The sequence below is a fragment of the Zingiber officinale genome, chromosome 8B (assembly GCF_018446385.1).
Source record: "Zingiber officinale cultivar Zhangliang chromosome 8B, Zo_v1.1, whole genome shotgun sequence".
Classification (NCBI taxonomy): domain Eukaryota; kingdom Viridiplantae; phylum Streptophyta; class Magnoliopsida; order Zingiberales; family Zingiberaceae; genus Zingiber; species Zingiber officinale.
Window position 1 is genome coordinate 92,379,390 of NC_056001.1, and position 24,377 is coordinate 92,403,766.

General features: G+C 36.8%; 1 long non-coding RNA gene across 3 annotated transcripts; it reads left to right on the forward strand.

Annotated features, from left to right (window-relative positions):
• Positions 1 to 3,215: 3,215 nt before the first annotated feature.
• LOC122017749 lies at positions 3,216 to 23,716 on the forward strand. 3 transcript variants are annotated; one of them, XR_006121445.1, is made up of 5 exons: positions 3,216 to 3,489; positions 4,376 to 4,509; positions 22,928 to 23,058; positions 23,202 to 23,310; positions 23,412 to 23,712. It is a non-coding gene; the product is annotated as an uncharacterized LOC122017749 (long non-coding RNA). The 3 variants fall into 3 exon arrangements; XR_006121446.1 differs by having other exon boundaries at positions 22,928 to 23,310; positions 23,396 to 23,716; XR_006121444.1 differs by having other exon boundaries at positions 22,928 to 23,310.
• The last annotated feature ends 661 nt before the right edge of the window (positions 23,717 to 24,377 follow it).

Sequence of the window (24,377 nt, forward strand, 5' to 3'; positions counted from 1 at the left end):
ATTCTAATCTAAAGCAGAATTTAAACCCTAATTTAAAACTTAACAACTAACTAAGCATCAAACAAGAATTAAAATAAATTGTACCAATGAAATTACAACTACCAAACATGAATTAAACTTCAACAAAACAAAGAAATGCTAAATTGCAATGATAAGAACTTAACAAACATAAAAGGAATATGTTCTAAGCTATAAAAAACAGTAACAAAGCTAAATAAACCCTAACCGATCCAACTCACAACCAATCCATACAAACAACACATTCTTGCCGTCACACAAGAGTGTCAAAGTCGAGAACACCCAACTCCGGACCTCAATGAAGAACCTCAGCTGTGTCTCAGTTCAAGGTATGCTCAACAACGCCGGCGGACCACCTCCGGCGAGCTAGAACAACCCTAAACCCACTCAAGTGCTGAAAATCTGGATTTCTTCTACCCGGAGCTCTCTAAATCTGGATGAAGGTTGTGGATTGCGGATGGTTGTCGGATGGAGCTCAGGAACACCGGAAGACCACCTCCGAATGTCGCTGATGGGAATCAGAGTCGCCGATTGGAAGACCACCTCCAAATCTAGCGAAAACAGAGGCTTGCCGAGAGAAGACTTCCGCCGGAGGAAACACCCAAAGACGGTTCCAAAGAATTGGGATGAAGCTGCCGAGAAGCCCTCCACCGAGGTTGAAGCTCGGGAGATTGATCGGAGAAGGAATCGGGGTCGGAATCCTGAAGAAAACACGCGCCTGGACGCGAAGCTGTGCGCGGAGGAATCGACGAAGCCACAAAGCTACTGTAGCTTCTGTTTTAAATCTGATCCAGATCTGAACGGATGACTGTGATTGATTTGGCTCTTGATCAACGGTGAAAAGTCGCTTAAACTCCGATCCGAAGGTGTTGATCTTGATCTAGGGTCTGGATCTACTCTCCCTTAGGTCGGATCAACCAGATCGTCATTGGATGGTTCAGATCTTCCCAATCTTTGATGAATGGTACAGATTAATTCGGGCTTGATCAATGGCTGTATGAACTCAGATCTGGATCAAAACCTCTGGATCTTCATCTATCGCTGAGATCTCCTCCTCATTAGGTTGGATGGACCAGATCTTCAATGGATGACTCAGATCTACTTGATTGTAGATGAACGGTCCAAATAACTCCAAGGTTTGATCGTCTCGTTTAAACTTCGATTCGAGCCCAATTTCGGTTTGAATAGATCCAAATCCAAGATCCTTTGATGCCTACAAAATAAGAATCAAATATTAGCATCAAATAACACCAAAAATAAGATAATTTATAATTAAGCCCAAAATAAAGACAATGCATGAAATGTGATGTAACCATGATTTAAACTTATGAAATCAACATCAAACCATGCATATATGAATCAAAATAATACAATAAAAATCATGGTTATCACATACCAGTGATCGACTTTATTGTACATCTTATTACATGTTACGTTTGCCGATACCAAAGTACACAACTCCTTATGTAGGGAACTATAGTGACTTCAGATCTAAGGACTATTCATACCAATAGTCACATGAGAATGTTTATGACACACGATCCATGAAACATTCTTATGGCGGGTCATTCAGTATATATTCTCTAATATATATTCATGTGTCAATCTGATATCTCATATCCATGACTTGTGAGATTAAGTCATCCATTGACCTACATGCTAGTCTCAACGCATTAATATTGTCCTTGTATATTAACGCTTGACTAGGAATAGTTAAGTGTAGTGTTTTATGTATATCTACAATATATCACTATCAATTCAACTAATCGATATGCTGTAGATGCAAACCTACTACCCAAGGACATTATTATACTTATTCAATCGACATTGATCTGAAATAAATATAATAACCAACTTTGTCTTTTTTATTAATAATGAAATATGATACAAAAATGATCCCTTTATAATAATCTCATAATTGGTACTAGGTAGATCCGCTACCTTAGCGGCCCCCCTAGTGCCGGCCCCACGGATATGGAGGGAGGTTCATGCAGGTACACAGGCCATAGACGCATGGCGGGGTAACTCATAATTGGTACTAGGGCTAATACTAACATTCGATGGGGTGGGTTTGAAGCCAACTTGTTAGTTGCAAGTTCACTATTTTTCTCAGATCGATAACTCTACCTCATCAACTTATTTGATAACCCCAAGCGGCTGTGAGTTTTTTCTATCAATTGCGGACCGTTCCATGTGGATGATCTATAAGGTTCATAATTACTCCTTTTGCTACACAACGTTTACTTAGCCAATATTTAGATTCGATTTTATCCAAACTTTTTTTATTCACTCTAACATTACCCACTTGTCTAGCGGTTGCTGAGAAATTTTTGAATATCAAACTGATCTTCTATGGTAATCCTAGTATGACTGATTTATCTATTAATTTTGCTACAACTGCTGCTTTAGACAAAGATGACAATTGAAGAGTTGGCGGGGAAGCTATAGACAATAAAGAAAATGGTAAAAACATGCTTAACCATAAGGATGACAATGAGACAGGGCGGGGACAGGTTTGTCATCCCCATCCCCGTCTCGTTTTTATTTTTTCGGGTTGGGGAATTCCCCGAATCCGAACCCACGGGGATCAAATCCCCATCCCCACCCCCATCCTTGCCACATCCCTACATTTAATTTATATTATTATTATTATTTTAACATTATTATTAATGATAATATTAATAATAATATTATTATTATCAATATTCTCAAAAAATTTAATATTAATACTAACACTGTTATTAATATTTTAGAAAAATCTTATTATTATTATTTATTAATATTAATAATAATAATATTCGGAGCGGGTTCAGGGATAGAGATAGTATTCTCACATCCGTCCCATCTCTGAAAAAATTGAAGATCCCTATTTCTATTTCAGATTTTTCCTGCAGGATTTCGAACCCGTGGAGAAAATTATCATTCTTACTTAAATCTTACGGGAAAAATTAACATCCCTACTTAAACAAGAATAGTGGATGCGAAGAGAATGACCAATATGAGAGAGCCATAGAGGATTTGTATGCCCAACATGTCCATTCTTCTCTTTATTAGTATGCTTATCCCAACTAATGTTAAATCGTTTAAGGATGTATATCCAAATCCGGGGCAGATGTAGGATCCGATCCGAAACAGTCGCTAAGCGAATATCCAAACTTCCCTTAAACGGGTCGGAATGATCGGCATCCATCGCCATCCCCTGGCGAATGGAAGGAGATGGACCATCGTTTTTATTTTTGGTTTCTCGAAGCGTCTTCGTATCTTGATCGCGTCGGTTCCAATCTCCGATCATCTCTCTATTGCTCATCAGGGGAAAGATGGTCCTGATCGAGCAAGAACCGGACGCCGAGGGAACCCGGGAAGAAGTCCCTGCAGACGCCTCAGATATCTGGCGACGCTCCGGTGGAAGTGGGAAATGGCGGCGACGAGGAGTCCTTTAAGGACGCCCTGACAAAAGAGAAGTTGAGAGAGGTACGGCCTTTTGATCTCTTCTTTAATGCGCTTTTGACCAGGGATTTAAGTTCTGCACTGTCGTCTTGTCTTGTGGGATTGGTCTGTTAACTCTGCAATTCTCATTTTTCTTTTTCTAATTGATATTATAACTTAATTTGCCACGATTAGAACCTTATCGTCTTATCCTCTTTCAATGTGGCTTCTATTTTTGTTCGATTTTGTGTTCTTGTTCCACATTCAGTATTTGTTCGGATTGCTAACTAAACAAAAGTGGGTTTTCGCTTTTGCAGTTGATAATATTGCTTTCTTGTTTGAGATAAAGCTTTGGATTTCTGTCAAAGGATTCGATTTTTAGTGTTAATCATTGAACTACATTCCATGTCGAACTAAGTTGATCAGGACCGTAAGGTGAATTAGGAACACGGCATGGTTAGTGTTCGATTTTTTGCTTGATTTTATTAATGGGTTTTATTCCTTTCTTTGGTTCTGTGAACTTGCGAATAAATTACCTGTGCCCTGTACAAATATCCTTAACATACTACTTTTACAAATATTTAGTGCATGAAAAGGTTAAACTATTATTCAGTATTCATCCAATCAAAACTATGCACATGAGTGCCTGGTAAAAAGAAGCTTGTTTTGAATTGGGTTCTGGAAATAAACATCATGCATAATTGCTCTATCAATTTTAAGTTTATGTCAGCTGTAACTAATGAGCTACTCTCAATTGAACATTGTGTATGGAGATGACTCATAAAAAAAGCTTGTTTCTAGTAGAGTTCCTGAATTGACTATTTGAATACATGTAATAGCATTGTTAACTTACTTTCACATAGACATGCAACAACTAAGAAGCTGCTTTTATGCTTCTATATTAAGCAATTTTCATTCGTTTATGTTGCAGAAAGCTCTTAAGCAAGCAAATGATGCAAAGGAAGAAGGGAACAAACTCTCTTTAGGATTGGTCGATATGAGGATGCACTCTTGCAGTATGAGATTCCTGAGCAAATTGCTTCTGAGCAACCTTCATTTATAGATGTATGTTCTGTCTCATGGAAACCGGGCAGCATGTTTCTTGAAATTAGTAGGCCATTCTTTATGTGAAATTTATATTGATATTATTGGTAACTTGCTCTTCTTATTTCTTAGCAACAGTGACTCTTTAAGGGTACTGTTAATCAGCAAATAGGGAATCAAATTTTGAATTGTGAGTTTATAATCAAATTTGCTAATTGTCCTATTTTATGTGTTGAATGTTTGGTAATCTTTTATTTCATAGTCTCTCCTAATAAGAAGAAAGGGTTTTAAAGTACTTAGATAATTTTTCTAATTCAATAGAATTTTATATTTCTAAATCATAGTTGATACTCCGTAATAATCTATGATTGTCAGGGATGGGTCGGCCGAGTTCGGCCGATAAAGAGGAGGTTGGGTTCGATATGTGGATTTAGAAGATGCTAAGCCCGAGAAACTTAACATGAGTGCTTTGAAATCAGATTCAGAATCCGAAGGTGCTCGAGAGTCGGAGACGGAACCATGAGGTGCTCGGGAGTCAGAGACAGGACCATGAGGTGCTTGGGATGTCTAGACCCAGAAGTGTTCAGGAGGTGAGCACAGAACCAAATAGGAAGAGGAGCGTAGGTTGGTTTGGTTTAGGGGCAATAAAAGCAATTGATAATAATCATTATGGGCGGAGGTTTCAAGTGGCCATTGAAAGGTAATAATGGTGGTTGACGACCGTCATCGAAGGAGAATATTAATGTCATAAAGGATGTAGTTACGTAATAACAACTATAAAAGAAAGGTCATAATTCAGGAGGAGGGAGGCTAATGCTCAATTCTCACACATTCATCTTTCTCATTTCTATTATAGTTTTACTATTTTATGCTCTCATCATCTGATTTAAGTATCGGCGGGCCCTTGCCGGACTAGACCTACACCCTCTGAATTCGTGTTGACTTGGAGAAGGCGAGAAGCGCTTGGTCATCGATGTTTATGAAGTACTTGGCTAGGAGCTTCCAAATTCTACCGTATCATAATTGGCGTCATTTGTCTGAACTAGAGCTAAGACGTTGAGATGGAGGGGGAAGAACTACCTCACACCTCACCAGATGAATGGGAAAATTGAAGTGGAACTTGGTCTCAAAGTTCTGCTTGAGGCCGCTCCTCTCTTTTTTCATGACAATAACCGCCACTACCTCTTCGAGATCCCCGTGATGAACTTTTACTTGGAGTCATTGATGTCAATGCACAGTGGGACGATTCTGACACTCCTGACATTGATAATCGGCATTTCACGGAACAAATATGAGAGATTGGAAGATCATTCCGAATGTTGTTGAAGATGAGAAGAAATACTGCTTTTCAAATGGTATGGTGGATGATAATGTCGGCACGCTCGAGCCCGAGTGGGTTGCGGGCATTGAACGATTGTCTGGATCAAAGGCCGAGTGGGTTGTAGACACCATATGACTGCCCAAGCCCAAGTGGGAGCAACTTAATCAAGAGGGTGTCATGGTGGCAAAGGCATGAGAAGCTCAATCAACAATCTTGTGTATTGTGGGCAGTGGTGCCCAAGATCTTGACGATGGACAAGACGTTGTTGATCGACCACATCACTGAGTTGCAGCATAGTGTTGGGGAAATAGAGGTTGCTTGTGTTTCCAAGTGCGCGAAGCACTAGGTCGACGGAGGCACGGCTGGTGAGGAGGTCATCACTCGCATAGGCTACACACTGAGAGCACACTCGACGAGGAACATCATTTATGCCTTGAAGCGGGGATGCCGAAGTGGCAGACTCTAAGGCCACCATGAGAGGCAATAAAGTGTGGTAGCTACAGAAAATGAGATGAATGCAGTAGCTACCGGGTCATATGGGATCCTGAATGTTTACGGCAATAAAATAGGTGGGACCCACTTGGAGAGCACGATGGCCCACTCCATGCATTCATTAAGTCGAGCACTCCATGCATTTAGTAAAGGTGGGATCAATTTTCTCTTTTTACATTCAATATTGCTGAGTGCCAAGTATCCTTACTACGGGACCCACTCCTTCGAGCATTACCAATGCAATGGTGTCGAGCACCATTTTACTTGGTGGGACCCACTCCCATATGCTACAATGGTGTCGAGCACCCACTTCTTCATGCGATGATGCCAAGTACCCTTACCAAAGATGGGACCCACTCCTTCATGGACCATTACCAGTGCAATGGTGTCGAGCACCATTTCACTTGGTGGGACCCACTCCCTCATGTAGTGGTGTCGAGCACCCACTTCTTTATGTGATGATGTCGAGAACCATTGCCAAAGGTGGACCCACTTTTTCTAAAAGAAATAAAAGGGGAAGCACTATCGTGCGAAGCTTAAGTTGCTGAGCACCACTACATTCATCAAGGCCGGCCATTGCCCGAACACTCATCGCCCAAGCACTCGAGCATTGATCGTTTGAGCATCCAAGTGCCTGAGTCCTTGAAAGCGGAGGTTCGAGAGTGCCCGAGTGTGCTTCTAAATACTATAGCATCTGGGGCACTATAGCTTCCCAAGTATTGTAGTTACATGCTATTCTGCCCACTTGAGTATGCCTGAGCCAGAGGCTTTAAAAGTCTGAATTTGAGCATGACGGTGACAGTTACAAGGGATGCACCCTCTGATACGGGTGCATCTTTTGGAAAAAGACAGGAGAGGAATGACAATACAATTGCATCATTTGAGAAAACACGAGATAGTTTTTCACCACTTTTCTCCCTTATATAAGGTAATAATCTCAGCATCGAGAGGTATGTGATGGTACTTCATTCGACATTATTTTATGCAATTTCACCTATTTGTTATTCTTCTCTCTTTTAAAGTCCGAGCTAAGCGTTCAAGGGCTCTCGATATCAACTTCTCGGAAGTCCTCAATTGCAAGCATCCAAATCTAGATTGATCTTTAGACACTCGATCTCTTTAGATTGATGACCAGCAAGTGTTTAAAAGGGTGGGGCAATTCAACTGAGTGGAAGGAGTTGGGTGCAACTGGTTCAGGATATGAAGGTATGATGTCTATTATGCCGAGGTGGATATGGATATATTATATTTGTGGTGTCTAGGAAAAGATGTAGAGGTATGACCTCTTTTATGCCGCGGTGGATGTAAATATATGATATCTATGGTTTTAAGGCAAAGATGTCTATTATGCAGAGGTGGATGTGGATATATAATATATGTTGTGGTGTCGGGGAAAAGACGAGGAGGTATGATATCCTTTCAGTCGAAGGGAGAAAGTGGAGGTATTTAAAAGCCTAATCTCGAGTTGGCAACCTTCCAAGTCCTTGACTCAATTGCGCATTTATAAACCCGAATTGAGATGGCAGCCTTTCGAGTCCTTGACTTGGTTGTGCATTTATAAGCACAAGCTGAGTCGGTAGCCTTCAGAGGGGTGACTAATAAATGAGTGGCCATTCGGATTCTAGACTCGGATTACAATGCATCGTCTGACTCATGCGAGGGGTGACTAATAATAAAGGGATGTCCGGTGTACGAAGCTCCAGCCAATGCGGGTCCCGGGGAAGAGTCTATTATATGTATCCTTACCCTAACTACTGATACTCCGTAATAATATGTGAATGTCAGGGTGGGCTCACCGAGTTGGGCCCATAAAGAAAGAGGAGGTTGGACTCGGTATGTGGATTTAAGAAGAAGCTAAGCCCGTGAAACTTAACATGATTAGTCCGGAGTTAGAGGGTGCTTTGAAATTAGATTCAGAATCCGAAGATGCTTGGGAGTTAGAACCATGAGGTGTTGGGGAAGTATGTCTAGACCAGAGAGTGTTCGGAAGGCAGGCACAGAGCCGAATAGTAAGAGAGGCGTAGGTTTGGTTTGGTTTAGGAGGCAATAAAAGCAATTGATAATGATCATTATGGGCAGAGGTTTATGGTGGTCATTGAAAGGTAATAATGGTGGTTGGCGGCCATTACAGAAGGGAGAATATTAATGTCATAAAGGGCGTTGTTACATAATAACAACTATAAAAGAAGGTCATAATTCAGGAGGAGAGAGTCTAATGCTCAATTATCACACATTCATCTTTCTCATTTCTACTACAGTTCTTTTTTTTTCTACACATCATCTTGTTCTCGTCATCTGACTTAAGTGTCGGAGGGCCCTTGCCGGGACTAGACCGACACCCTCTGACTCTGTGTTGACTTGGAGCAGGAATTCTTCTACTCGATACGGAGAAGGTGAGAAGCGCTTGGCCATCAACGTTCAAGAAGTACTTGGTTGGGAGCTTCCAAATTATCAATAGTATTAATTTCCTAAGTTGTCAAGTTTTTTTAGCAAGGCAATATTTCTTATCAATTTTAATTTGATTGGAGCTTTTAAAAAACCCCAACATCCCCTTCCCTTGGAATTTATCTTTTAAATCAATAATATTTTCTTTTGATAACTTTATCATTGTTAAACTTTGATGCTTTATCTTTGTCTTCCTATAGTCTAGTATTCTGCCAATTAGCACCAGAGTCGAAGCTTGATGGTTTTGTTCATTACCTCATTCTGCTTTGTTTTCCCATTTATCGTCTTCTCATCCACCCCATGTTGGTTAGTCCTAAGAAAATCGTACCGGTTCCACTGTATAAAAATTTTTTGTACAAGTGTCGAACCTTTCCTTAAATAACCTATTGTGTTCTTTAGAAGTTAAATTAGGAATCGCAGACGGAACTTAACATCATTGATTCCAAATTTAACTTATCTGTTCTTAATGGTTTAGATTTGAATCGCAAGCGGAACTTAACACTATTGATTCAAATCTACCTAAGTTATTAATTTCATAAATATTAATTTTCAAAATTGGCTTCCAGGACTGTATGGCGAGGCACATGACCTTCTTGGATATGGGAGCAACCACCATCGCCTAGGCAAAGCCTTTTAAGGAAAGCTAATATTTATTTCCTTAAATAACTCTAGGTTAACCAAAAAGAACAATCGAATCACAAATTCGAAAAAGAAGAAAACACAAACTCGAAAAAACTATTTCGAAAACTCTAGAATCATATGCCTCTTGTGTTTGGTATTTCCATAAATAACTATACAAAGAAAACTAGTATGATGCGGAAAACAATTACTAGTTATACCTTTCTTTGTAAGCAAAATAACCTCTTGATCTTCTACCGTATTCCTCTTCTTATCCCGGACGTTGTGTGGTTAACGATCTACCGAGATGAGAACCACCCAAACCCTTCTTCTCCAAGCAAGTTTCGGCCACCACATAAGCTCCAAGATATGTGAGGTTCGGCCACAACCACCAAGCTCCAAGGGATGCTAGAAACGAAACCTCCTTTCTCTCCTTCTTCTCCTAGCTTGAACCGGCCACCATCAAGAGCTCCAAGAGGGGATAAAACCGGCCACTAGAGAAGAAGAGAAGAGGAGAGGGAGAGCCTCTAAGGGCCGGCCACACCAAGGAGAAAAAGAGAGGAAGAAAAGAATAGAGTTATTCCAATGAAGGCACCTCTACCCTCTCTTTTATAATCCTTGGTCTTGGCAAATAAGGAAATTTTAATAAAAACTTGGGCTCCCTTTTTAATATGATGTGGCTGACCACCTAAGCTTGGGCTCCAAGCTATTGGCCGGCCACCTTAAGGCTCATCCTTTAGGCTTGGCCGGCCCTAAGCTTGAGCTTCAACTATTGGTTGGGTAAGAAGGTGGGTATATGGTGGGTATAAATCTCTATATACAAGAGGCTACGATAGGGACCGAGAGGAGGAATTGGTTTTGGTCTCCCGATGAAAATAAGCTTCCCGTGTTCGCCCCGAACACACAACTTAATTCCATCAATAATAATTCATTCCACTAAAGAACTATTATTGAACTACCGCACCAATCCCAAATTACATTTTTGGGCTCCTTATTATGAGTGTGTTAGTCTCCCTGTGTTTAAGATGTCGAATGTCCACTAATTAAGTGAGTTACTGACAACTCATTTAATTAATATCTTAGTCCAAGAGTAGTACCACTCAACCTTATCATAGGACACAGTTTCCTTCTATAATCAACAACACACACTATAAGTGATATCATTTCTCAACTTATCGGGCTTATTGATTTATCGAACTAAATCTCACCCATTGATAAATTAAAGAAATAAATATCAAATATATGTGCTTGTTATTATATTAGGATTAAGAGCACACACTTCCATAATAACTGAGGTCTTTGCTTCTTTATAAAGTCAGATAAAAGAAACGACCTCAAATGGTCGCTCAATACACTCTTAGTGTAATTATATAGTTAAGATAAACTAATACCTAATTACACCACGACCTTCCAATGATTTGTCCTTTCCGTCGTGAGCTACTGCTTTTAATTTATAAAGAACCGATAACACGATCTTCTGATGTCTGACACCACACACCATGTTATCTACAATATAAATTAATTGAACATCTACATTGGTATATATAAACGTAGACACTTGACCAATGCGATTCTTATAAATGTTTATACAAAAGCCAGCTTTTAGTAAACACTCCAACAATCTCCCACTTATACTAAAAGACTACGCCGTAAATGCCGCCATACATCCGATTCCCATCCATTCAACACGCCCATCAAAAGCTCTCCTTAAGGGCCTTAGTGAAAAGATCTATAGGTCATCATTTGATGCTACAGCGACAACAACTTCTCCTCGCTTATACGATTTCTCGTATTGGGTGGTACTGCGCTCTTTTGTGTTTACTTGCCTTATGACTCATGGTTTCTTCGAGTTGCTACTGCACCACCATTATTACAATAAATTGTAATAATCTTGGATAAACCATAAATCATATCTAAGTCCATCTCGAGGTTACTTGAGTCATTTAGCTTCTATGATCGCCTCGAGGTCGCCACTTACTCACCTTTCATGGTCGAGTCCAAAAAGCACTTTGCTTATCATTCTTCCATAGTTATGACTTTACCTCCTAAAGTAAACACAAAACCCCGAGGTCGACTTACTATTATCCCTATTTGATTGGAGGTCAAAATCCGTAATGGGACCAAATTATCTGCCTTGTAAGCTAGCAATCTCTAGTGGCTCTAAGGTACTTCAATATACGCTTCACATCAATGTCCTCGTCTGAGTTATTTTGATATTCTGCTAACCACGCCCAAAGAAACAGATATCCGCCTCGACACAACATCAGATACATTGACTTCCTACACCAAGCATAAGGAACGCCTTCACGTCCTTTATTTCCTTTTATGTCTTGAAGACATCTCTTTAAATAAAGCTACTCCACGCCTAAAAGGTAAGAAACCTTTCGAGTTTCGCATGCTAAACGAGATATGAAGCTTGGGATAAGCACAACATTCTTTTCTTGCGATCCTTGATCCCAAGAATATACGCGTATTCTCCTAAGTTCTTCATATCGAATTGTTTGGACAACCATACCCTTACTTCCGACAACACTTTGATATTGTTTCCAACTACAAAAATGTTATCTACGTATAGTACAAGAAATATCACCACGCTTCCATCACACTTCTTGTATACACAAGACTCATTCGATTATTAAATAAATCCATAGGTCCGGATTACTTTATTAAATCGAATGTTCCAAGACTTTAGCTTTATCAATGGACCGATTGAGCTTACATACTAGACGCCTTTGCCTTCATCGAACCTCTCGGTTGCTTTTTACGGACGATTCTTCAAGACTTCCATAAAGGAAAGTTGTCTTGTCATTTGCCAAATCTCATAATAGATAAAAGAATCTCGATAGACTTAAGCATGGAAAAGTTTCCTTTTCAACAAGCTTTGCTTTGAAAGTTTCTACCTTCCGCTCATCCCTCTTTCCTATCAGACTTATTTTCACTTAACGACTTTTACACCATTTAGTGATTCTACAAGCTCCCACTTTATTGTAATATATATATTCTAATTTCAGATTCATCGCAAAGACGCCGATCTTTATCTTGGAGTGCTTCATCATACGTCCGGGGATCGGTTCATTTACCGGATCAAGTCCAAGATTCTCCAAACTGAATCTCTCTAGTTGCCTCACAACCCTCCCACTACGATGAGACACTACCTATAATGTTGCAGTTTATTGTGATATTTCATCTTGTACAGTTGGTACTAGATTAGACATATCCTTTATTATTTTCTTAAGAACAAATTTACTTATGGGCTTATGGTTCATAGTATAGTCCTTTTCTAAAATCGGACATTGGTGCCAACAATGACCTTCCGATTTTAAGGACTACAAACCTCTTTTCGTTTTTCTAGGATAACTCACAAACAAGTGAACTCATGTCCAACTTTTCAGTGTCTCTCACGTGCTAGACCACCCAAATCCGAATATGCTTCAGACTAGGCTTACGCCCATTCTGCAATTCTGTGGGAGTAGAGAGTTCTGACTTAGAAGGTACTATGTTCACTTCCGTTTTCAGTGTATATCCTTAAAACGAATTTGGTAATTTTCTAAATAACTCATCATCATTCTAATTATTCCATAAGAGCCTTATACCTTCTTTCTACTACACCATTCTGTTGGGATGTACCAAGTGCAGTTAGTTGAGATTGAATCTCTACTTCTGATAAGTGACTCCTAAATTCTCCCCAGAGGTATTTGCTACTACGATCTCACCGTAGTGTCTCGATATTTTTACTTTGACATTTCTCCGCATCAGCCTCGTACTCTTTGAACCAATCAAAGCACTTAGACTTGCGGTGTATCAAGTAAATCTATCTGTGTCTCGAATAGTTGTCTATAAAATAGACGAAATATTCAAAACTACCTCTTGTCTGGATAGTCATTGGACCACACAAATCAGAATGAACCAATTTCAACATATCTTTGACTCTATACCCCTTAGACTCAAAAGCTTCTTGGTTATCTTTCCTTCCAAGTAAGACTCGCAGGTTGAAAAAATTTTCACCACCAATGAACCCAAAAGTTCATCGGCTACCAATGAATCCTACTCAAGTTAATATAACCTAGCCTTAGATGCCAAAGATATAATTGGTTTATTTCCGAAGGTTACTTTCTCTTTAGAAAATATGTTATTAATTTTCATTTATTGCATCGTGGGAGTTATTGGATTATAAATTGTCAACCAACATACTAGAACAGATAACTTCCCTATTTTTCTTGATAACAAGTTTGTTATCAAAATAGACAGAATATCTATTCTTTAATAGTTTAGAAACTGAAATTAGGTTCTTTCTAAACTTAGTACGTAAAGACAATTTCTAATAATCCATATTTTATTCCTGTCAAAGGATAAACATCTCCCACTGCAACAGCTGCTATTTTTACAGCAGTGCCCATGTGGACGGTGATTTATATAGTTGTCAGATTTCCTGAAACCCCTGCAATGAATTGCAGACATAATCAGTGGTTCCTGTATCTACACACCAGGTAATGGTAGATAACACCACTAAATATGTTTCAACAACTAATAAAATACACCGTTATTGTTCTCAGTTCTGAGAGGACAGTCTACCTTAATGTCCAAGTTTCCAATCATTACAATTGGGACTACTAAGTCTATTCTATAGTATAACAACTAGGGGATTGACCAACATTTGAAATCCTAAGAATCACAAAAATATTTGGTCAAGACCAATATCTCAAAATCCCCGTGAATTTTGTATGCCACGTTAGTGTGGACGTATACAAATTCTAAAAGGAGATTTCATCCATTAATTTTATTATCTCGTCAACCTATGACAAATAAAATTAATAGTTGGTCTGTCTTTGATCAAATATTTGGTCAAGACTCTAAATTTAAAATAATATTAATTCCTCTAGCAATACTATTTAAATTTACCAATACCTCAAAACACCGTGAATTTTGCATGTCACGTTAGTGTGGACGTGTACAAAATCATCATTTGTAAGAGGAGGGTTTACCCATTAACTATCTTGTCAACCTAACTGTATGACAAATAAAATTATCTCAAACACCGTTAATTTTGTATGCCACGTTAGTGTGGACGTATACAAAATCAATCATTCAGAAGAGGGTTTTAACCCATTAATTTTATTATCTCATCACCCTAGTTTTACGACAAATTAATAGTTGGTTTCCTTTCGTCACACAAGTGATAGCAGTGACTCCATCGGGGAGGATACTATTAAATGTCTAAGTGTATACCATTACTGATACTTCATTAATTATGATTGTGCCCCTTCAAATGGAGAAGATCACACACATCCTAAATAACTTCCTATAACCATCCATTACGGAAGTTTGATCTAGTGATCCGCAAACAAACTCATCCGTTGTGGAGGGAGGCACTCAGAGCCAACACGCACGCTTGTTGCATCACTTACAAACCAGTAATGGAGACCGTGAGATTAATATACTAATCCCTCTCCCACTTAGTTATTTAAAGTGAGGAATTTTGAACTATCCTAGCATACATCACATGCATACACACACATCACAGTAAATAAAAGCAATAAATATGGAAATTATTTTCCAACTATTATAGCATTTTCCATCACAACCCTAGCTGCTGCCTTCTTTAGCCACCGCCATCGGGTCAAGTCGTCGCATCCATCTTGCTTCTTATTCCGCTGCGCCTCTGGTGCTCCATAAGTACCACGCCTCGCAAGAATCCGATCCGCGACAAATATAGAATTTTACATATATCGATCCTATATTCCATAAATGGAATGTACATGTATTCTAGATCGAACAAAAAAATGTAAAATCCTAATAACTAATACAGCTCCTGCTATATTTAATTTTACAATCATGCACACACAATTAAATGCCCTTGACATGTCCAAGGGTCCAATCACACACAATAAAAATATGTCATAATAGTTGGAGCCTGCAACCACAAAGTTAGCACATCCTACTATTATTCTGCCTAAATAATGTATGACATGTGCATTACCTATTTGAAAACCAAACACACAGAGGCAAACCCTAGCTCTGATACCAATTGTTGGTTAGTCCTAAGAAAATCGTACTGATTCCACTGTACAAAATTTTTTTGTACAAGTGTCGAACCTTTCCTTAAATAACCTATTGTGTTCTTTAGAAGTTAAATTAGGAATCGCAGACGGAACTTAACATCATTGATTCCAAATTTAACTTATCTGTTCTTAATGGTTTAGATTTGAATCGCAAGCGGAACTTAACACTATTGATTCAAATCTACCTAAGTTATTAATTCCATAAATATTAATTTCCAAAATTGGCTTCCAGGACTGCATGGCGAGGCACATAGCCTTCTTGGATATGGGAGCAACCACCACCGCCTAGGCAAAGCCTTTTAAGGAAAGTTAATATTTATTTCCTTAAATAACTCTAGGTTAACCAAAAAGAACAATCGAATCACAAATTCGAAAAAGAAGAAAACACAAACTCGAAAAAACTATTTCGAAAACTCTAGAATCATATGCCTCTTGTGTTTGGTATTTCCATAAATAACTATACAAAGAAAACTAGTATGATGCGGAAAACAATTACTAGTTATACCTTTCTTTGTAAGCAAAATAACCTCTTGATCTTCTACCGTATTCCTCTTCTTATCCCGGACGTTATGTGGGCAACGATCTACCGAGATGAGAACCACCCAAACCCTTCTTCTCCAAGCAAGTTTCGGCCACCACATAAGCTCCAAGAGATGTGAGGTTCGGCTACCACCACCAAGCTCCAAGGGATGCTAGAAACGAAACCTCCTTTCTCTCCTTCTTCTCCTAGCTTGAACCGGCCACCATCAAGAGCTCCAAGAGGGGATAAAACCGGCCACTAGAGAAGAAGAGAAGAGGAGAGGGAGAGCCTCTAAGGGCCGGCCACACCAAGGAGAAAAAGAGAGGAAGAAAAGAATAGAGTTGTTCCAATGAAGGCACCTCTACCCCCTCTTTTATAATCCTTGGTCTTGGCAAATAAGGAAATTTTAATAAAAACTTCCTTAATTCTTTTGCCATGAAAAGGAAAATTTATTTTAATTAAAAAACAATTTTCTTCTCATTAAAATAATGGCCGGCCACTAATCTCCAAAACAAGGAAAGTTTTAATTAACACAAGAATTAAAATTTCCTAATTTGTCTCCGGAAATTTATAAAAATTTCTCCAATAATTTTTCCCTTCATGGTGGATTATAAAAAGGAAATTTTATAAATTAAAATCTTTCTTTTAAACATGTGGATGATTTCCAAAAAGGAAAGTTATCTTTAAAAATTAAAATCTCCTTTCAATCTACAAATAAGGAAAGATATCAAATCTTTTCTTAATCTTTTGTAGAAACTTATAAAAGAGAATATAATTTTTAAACTCTCTTTTAAATCATGAACATGGTTAAAAAAGGAAAGTTTTCTCAAAATTAAAATCTACCTTTTAATTTACAAATAAGGAAAGATTTCAAATCTTTTCTTAATCTTTTGTAGAAAGCTATAAAAGGAAAGATTTAAATTTCAAACTCTCTTTTAAAACCATGTTATCCACATAAGAAATAATTTTAATAAAAAATCCCTTTTTAATATGATGTGGCCGGCCACCTAAGCTTGGGCTCCAAGCTATTGGCCGGCCACCTTAAGGCTCATCCTTTAGGCTTGGCCGGCCCTAAGCTTGAGCTTCAAGCTTAGCTTGGCCGGCCCCTATTGGTTGGGTAAGAAGGTGGGTATATGGTGGGTATAAATCTCTATATACAAGAGGTTTTGGTCTCCCGATGAAAATAAGCTTCCCGTGTTCGCTCCGAACACACAACTTAATTCCATCAATAATAATTCATTCCACTAAAGAACTATTATTGAACTACCGCACCAATCCCAAATTACATTTTTGGGCTCCTTATTATGAGTGTGTTATTCTCCCTGTGTTTAAGATGTCGAATATCCACTAATTAAGTGAGTTACTGACAACTCATTTAATTAATATCTTAGTCCAAGAGTAGTACCACTCAACCTTATCATCATGTCGGACTAAGTCCACCTGCAGGGTTTAACATGACAATCCTTATGAGCTCCTCTTGGGGACATTATCAACCTAGATCACTAGGACACAGTTTCCTTCTATAATCAACAACACACACTATAAGTGATATCATTTCTCAACTTATCGGGCTTATTGATTTATCGAACTAAATCTCACCCGTTGATAAATTAAAGAAATAAATATCAAATATATGTGCTTGTTATTATATTAGGATTAAGAGCGCACACTTCCATAATAACTGAGGTCTTTGTTCCTTTATAAAGTCAGTATAAAAGAAACGACCTCTAAATGGTCCTGCTCAATACACTCTAAGTGTACTAGTGTAATTATATAGTTAAGATAAACTAATACCTAATTACACTGCGACCTTCCAATGGTTTGTTCCTTTCCATCTTGGTCGTGAGCTACTGTTTTTAATTTATAAAGAACCGATAACACGATCTTCTGTGTGTGACACCACACACTATGTTATCTACAATATAAATTAATTGAACATCTGCATTTGGTATATATAAATGTAGACACTTGACCAATGTGATTCTTATAAATATTTATACAAAAGCTAGACTTTTAGTATACACTCCAACACCCCAACTATTACTATGCCACCTTACTCTTCTGCACACCTTCCAATCACGGAACTACAATCCACCTCCAACCATTGTTGTGCCACCCTACTTCTCTGCCACCTTCCAACCACAAGACCACGATCAACCAACTCTTCTGTTTTTTGATGCCATCAACTCCATTTCCACCACTCTGTTCATCTTTCACCCCATCACCACTTCTTGATTTGCCTCGTCCCAGTGGCGTTTTTACCACCTTTGACTACATAACCACCTTCCACCAATGCCTCCGCTCTGCCATATACTATTAAAATTTTACCAGACGAGTCCCAATCCATATTGGTAAAATCTCCTAGGGACCACCTAAACCGTAACATACATCCCCTCTAGCCATAGTTAAAGATAATCATAAAAACAATGGTTGAGTGCTGGCCCAAAAACTTGTTAAACGATTTAGTCAAAGCACTTGTAAAATAAATATTATGAGTGACAATTAGAGCTGACGGGTCGCAGGTCGGCCATTTGGCGGGGCGGAGTGAGCCGACCCGTCATCTTGGCTAGTTGGAAAATCTCTAACTCAACTAAGGCGAGTTGCAGGTTAGGCAGGCCAACTAGTGGGTCCACCAAAAAATAAAATAAAAAAGTCCGCGGTGGCTTGGGTTGGTCTGCAAGTTGCTCATACAATTTAGAGAAAATGTTCGTGAAGCAAAATGAATTTAACACATATTACTCAGGAAAACATAAGTTAAGAAAGCTTACCATAAAGATGATTATAAATCAATCTAGTAACCCCAATTGCATCTTTGCACTACAAATAGAGCAGCAAGTGTGCTTTTAGCTTTGATGAACAAGAGAGAAGCGCCAAGGGATCATAATGACGGTTCAACGTGAATGAGCTACTGCTTTAGCATTTCCTCAACCCACGGGCCAACCCAAGCCAGCAGCGGGCCAACCCGTGCAAGTCGCGGGCTTAGGCAGGTTGGCCTGCCTCGACCCGCCTTTAAATGAGTTGATAAAATTTCAAACCAACTTGCTTATATTGTTTGGCGGGGTAGGCCAACCCGATGACTCAACCCAAATTGACGGTTCTAGTGACAATCCTACAAGTAGGATGGTTTTTGTTTGAGTGATACTCATCTTAAGTGTGCGCGACACAAATCACATGACAATGTTGACTTGGAGTTGGATTGACTCTCCTTTGAAAATTATTTTTTGTTTACTTAGTTGGTAATTTAAATTGCTTGCATTTAAATAAATTTTTTCATAAATTTTTGAATATTATTGAAAACCACAGCAAATACTATTATGTCACTTTTTATTTAGTTTGATTGTCATTCATAAAAATTTTTTTAGTAGGATCATAAACATAACTACTTTATTGCAGAATTTTGCAGAATGCAAAATAAACATAACTACTTTACTTGCATATTAAACATTATTATTCATTTGCATCATATTTTTATTGTTAATTTGTCGCATTGAGCATGATCACTTGACAATATCTTAGAATCAACATGATGAGAGGCGATACTCAAACTTCCACAAATTACATGAGAGAGATTTTAGGACTGAGAAATATAAACCAACTACCATCATATGGAAGATGAGCTTAGATTCATAAGGATCTAGGAATAATATGTACACAAATTCACAATCACATTATCTTATGTCTAGAAAAGTGTCAAATTATTTTCATGTTAGATTAATTAGATGACATTGAAAATTAATCTGACCATCATAACTTGACCTCAATTATTCAAACAAAATTTGCCAATAACAAACTCATATGAGTTGCAAAGGAATTTCGACAAAGTGTTTAGCACCACCATTACATGCTAAGAGTAGAACTCATCATGAAATGAAAATGGGTGTAAAATTATGTCTCGTCATATTTAAAAAGTGATTCCCTAATAAATATGCAAAACCAAAATCATCAGTGAACCAAATTTAAAGACATCATTCTAAGAGTATACTTCACTTGTAAGTTATAATCGATAAAATTTTAGTAAAAATAAAAGAATTGGGCTTAAAAAGGACCTAATAACATGATCCTTAGGAAAGTGCTTAGATGACATTTCAGAAGTACCCTAACACACACTAGAGGAATGTGCAACTTTAGAAGAATTTGTTGATAACATTTTAGAAGAATCCTCCAATATCATCTTAGATGAGTCCCTTAGTAAATATAATCTAGAAGAATCTCAATTTGACATTAATCAGGACTTAGAATCATAGATTATAACTTTCTCATAGTATATAGAGAAGCTGAAAGGGAAACCTAAACAACACAAGTATCATGAAGTAGGAATACAACACATCAAGTAAGCAAGCCAATTGATTTTTATTTGTGTGTGGTTTTCTTAGTTACTTAAACTTTAATGCTTGTTTTCCTACCGAATTAGTTTTATTATTTGCATACATCCATCTAATTGAGAGATCTGTTGTAATCATGAGAGATGAAGTTTCTCATGCCATCTACTTGAGAAGCATTTATATTTTCATATTTATTTTATTTGGCCATATTGTGAGGAAATTAATTATTATGCTTTTATTTACTTTAGCAATTTAATCAAATACTAGTTTAATTTTCAAATTGAAGGGAATGGTAATTTTCTAGAAGAACTTCGAGCATCTGTCTTTTTTCATGGAGTCTATTTCTGCAAACTCATCCTTGACATTACCACTTTCATGTCTTATAATGATTATGTCAATGTGGACATCATCTCCCCCGTGATAAGCTGAAACATTTTCTTATTTGTTGAAGGAGGTTATAAAAAATGAAGCGAAGTCATAGTTCAAAAACAAGGATAAAGTTCATAAAAGATAATGAAGAAACATTATTGAACAAAGTAAAGAAATTGTTCTCAATGTTTGGAAACAACAACCCAAGAAGAGGCATTGACAACTCACTAGGGCGGATGTCTCTTAAGTGGGGAAGCATGGTATAAACATGGAATTAATTTTAATTTTGAATTTGTAATTGAATTTTCTAATTTTTTATTTTAGGTGTCAAAGATTTGATAATTTTTTGTTTGGTAGTCTCTCTAAATTAAGAGAAAGATTTCAGGTATTTGAATAATTTTCTAGTTTAATAGGATTATATATTTTCAAATCATAGTCAATTTATTTTCTAAGTTGTGAATCCATTATACTTGGATATGTATTTGTTCACCCGTTTGTTTAATTTTATTTTTCAAATTTTAATTGGGTGGGAGCTTTTAGAATGACCCCAACTTCCCCTTATAATTTATCTTTCATATCAATTATATTTTCTTTTGATAAATTTATCATTGTGGGGGTGCTTTGAGATGGAGACAAATGGCAATCTTCTCTAAAAGTCTATAACCAAATAAACACATAAATAAAGATTCCAAAGTCTAATTTTAATTTGACATACTTTGGAAATGGGAATAATGTAAAGCCTAACAGTTCTAATGTTTGATTGCTAAAGTTTGGGAAATTTAAGCTTCAATTAAAATTGTCGTTAAGAGGGACTTTAATTTAGTCAAAGAGTCTTTGAGAGTTCAGACAAAGTATATTTATATGTCCTTTATGTTTTCTGTTTTGGAAGAGTATCTACTAGTATAAATGTGTATGTTTGTTGTATTGTTGGGATATGAAATAGAAAAGTAAGTTTTGATAAAATTTTCAGATTGTGTGATGAAATCTACCTACGGCGTGGTGCCTAGGATTCCTTAGGTGTGATACCTAAATTTCTACAACCATTCTACACTTCTTCATCACTCTTCAAACAATCAAACCCTCTTCTTGTGCTGCACCACTTTGTGTTCGTCTCCTTGCGGCCTGGTGCTGTCACAATTGTTGTTGGACAAGCATTGAGAGTAGAACATAGTTAATCTTTATTTTCTTAATTTCGTCTACATACAACTTCGTAAAGACTATCTTCATGTTACATATGTTGCTGTTTATTTTGAAATCACCACTTTGTTACTTTGTTTATAGGATTGTCATTTTTGTTATTTTGAAATCCTGAGACCATTTTGATGTCTTTTTCTTGGTTAAGAATAAGCTGGAATATATTGCAAATTTAGACTTCATGAGATTGGATCTTCTTTTCTTTGGTCATCAAAGAGTCTTGACAAACTCACACTCTTCTCTAATAACTAGATAGTAGTCATCCTTGAATTGTTGGAAAAGCTGAACGGAATCAGAAAGTGAATTAAAGTCAACATTTTTGGTTGTTTCAGAATTAATGGTTAATTATTGTAGAGCTAATATGATTTTTATTGAGAAGCATGTTCATGTTATGCTTACATATCAATATGGATCTTATAGGTTCTCTAAGGAACAGCTAAGAAAATTATATATGTGGCTTCTCTTTTTGGATCAGAATACCAGATAAAATACGAGTATTCATGTCAATCAGGATATTTTTTGTGTTATTGCTTATCAGAATTAATGGTTAATTATTGTAGAGCTAATATGATTTTTATTGAGAAGCATGTTCATGTTATGCTTACATATCAATATGGATCTTATAGGTTCTCTAAGGAACAGCTGAGAAAATTATATATGCGGCTTCTCTTTTTGGATCAGAATACCAGATAAAATACGAGTATTCATGCCAATCAGGATATTTTTGGCTGTTATTACTTACTGTGTCTTTTCTTCATTATAGTTAAGCTGCATTTTATTTATAACCATGCATGATTACCCTGCCAAAACATGCTAGCAGTAGTTTATTCACAATTGGTTTGACAAATATTGCTATTAATCTTAGCCAACCTTATCTAGAGCTTGTAAGCTAGTTAGGATTATATTGAAGCATATACTTTACCTAAGGTAGTTATTTTTACTTGCTAAAATCTTTAAAGATAGTTATTTTTACTTGCTAAAATCTTTAAAGATAACGTTTTCTCTCTCATACTCATCAAACCATTCGAATAACAGGTTTTTTTTTTTTTTTTTGCATTTTCTCTATTTTGATTTTTTGAGCACTGTCAACTTACTGCAGGAAAGTTGAAAGAGATGGGAAACTTTTTGTTGGTCGTTTTGGGATGAGCCTGGACAACTTCAAAACTGTAAAAGATCCCAAAACCGGTTCATATTCCATCTCTTCTCAGCAGTAGTCCACTTCAAACCAAGGTTCAGATTTAAAAGCTTAATATTTAACAGTTGGTACATGAAAACTCGAGCAGCCTGTTCATCTTGTTTAACGAGGATAAACTGATACTCCTTTATAAATAGCAATCTCAATCAGTTTGTTCACCCTGTTTATACTGGAGCAGCTTGTCCTAAAACTTCCATGGGCCGGACCGATTGTAAGAGCTAGATACCTGGATTACTTAAAAAAAAAACTAAGAAAAGAAGCAATGATATGACAGCATTGAAGATATGGTAATTTTTGTTCTTGTATATTGAGAAATGAAATGATTATGATTACTATTTGTGATTAAGTTGTGTTAATGTACTCTGAAATCAGTATGGATTCGGTGCAGAAAGCGCAAGTGATAAGTAGCTTATCTGTAAGCAGTGGAGCACATCAAATTACAAGAAAGAGAAACCAGACAAAATTTGGATATTGAACCATTGTAGCTGAAGCTTTGAGACATCTGTTACGATGAGCCACTTTTTGTGAGGACACCATTTTCTTGGCTTAGGCGGTTTCAAAACAGCTTGTATTGTTATCCTTTGAAATTTTCAAAATTTGTCGAAATTGCATTTAAATCCTCCAAAGTTGATGATTTTGCATTGCGATTATTTAAATTGTATAAGAAATTCTTGTATTTTTTTTTTTTTAAATTCAAGTACTAAGTCTTTATTTAGGAATTTGATCACGGCGAACATATTCTTTACCTTACTAAGAATTGAACCTACGCTACCAGATTGCCTATTGTGTCTTTGCATAAATTAAGAATATGCAAAGTTTTAATACATTCCAATTTGGAAATTTTGAAACTAAGAATTTGCAAAGTTTTAATTGTATTCCAAATAGTTTCGCTAAAACTATTATATGAAATATTTTTTAAAATGAATATTGAAACAGTCACATGGATTTTTTTAATCAAAATTTTGAATTATAGCGATTTAGGTTTAAATTGCTAGTAATCATAATAATTTAAATCTATCAAATAATTGTGATAAAAAATATCATTATTCTTTTAAAAAAATAGTTACTCTAAATTTACAGAATTTATAATATCTTTATGTCACTTTGATATTTATTATTATTATTTTAAAAAAAATCTATGATTCATACGATCATATCAATGTATTTAACAGTCGTAATTAAAAACTATTAAAATGTCCATTGGGTTTTTTTTTTTTGTTTTTTTTATGAATAATAGACTTTAGTAGATTTAAAAAGGATTTAGAGGTAAAATTTGATTGTAGGAGCTCTTCTTTTGATTATAAATAAAAAAAATAGGGCGATCTTTTGAAGAAAAAAATAATTTCTTTCCATA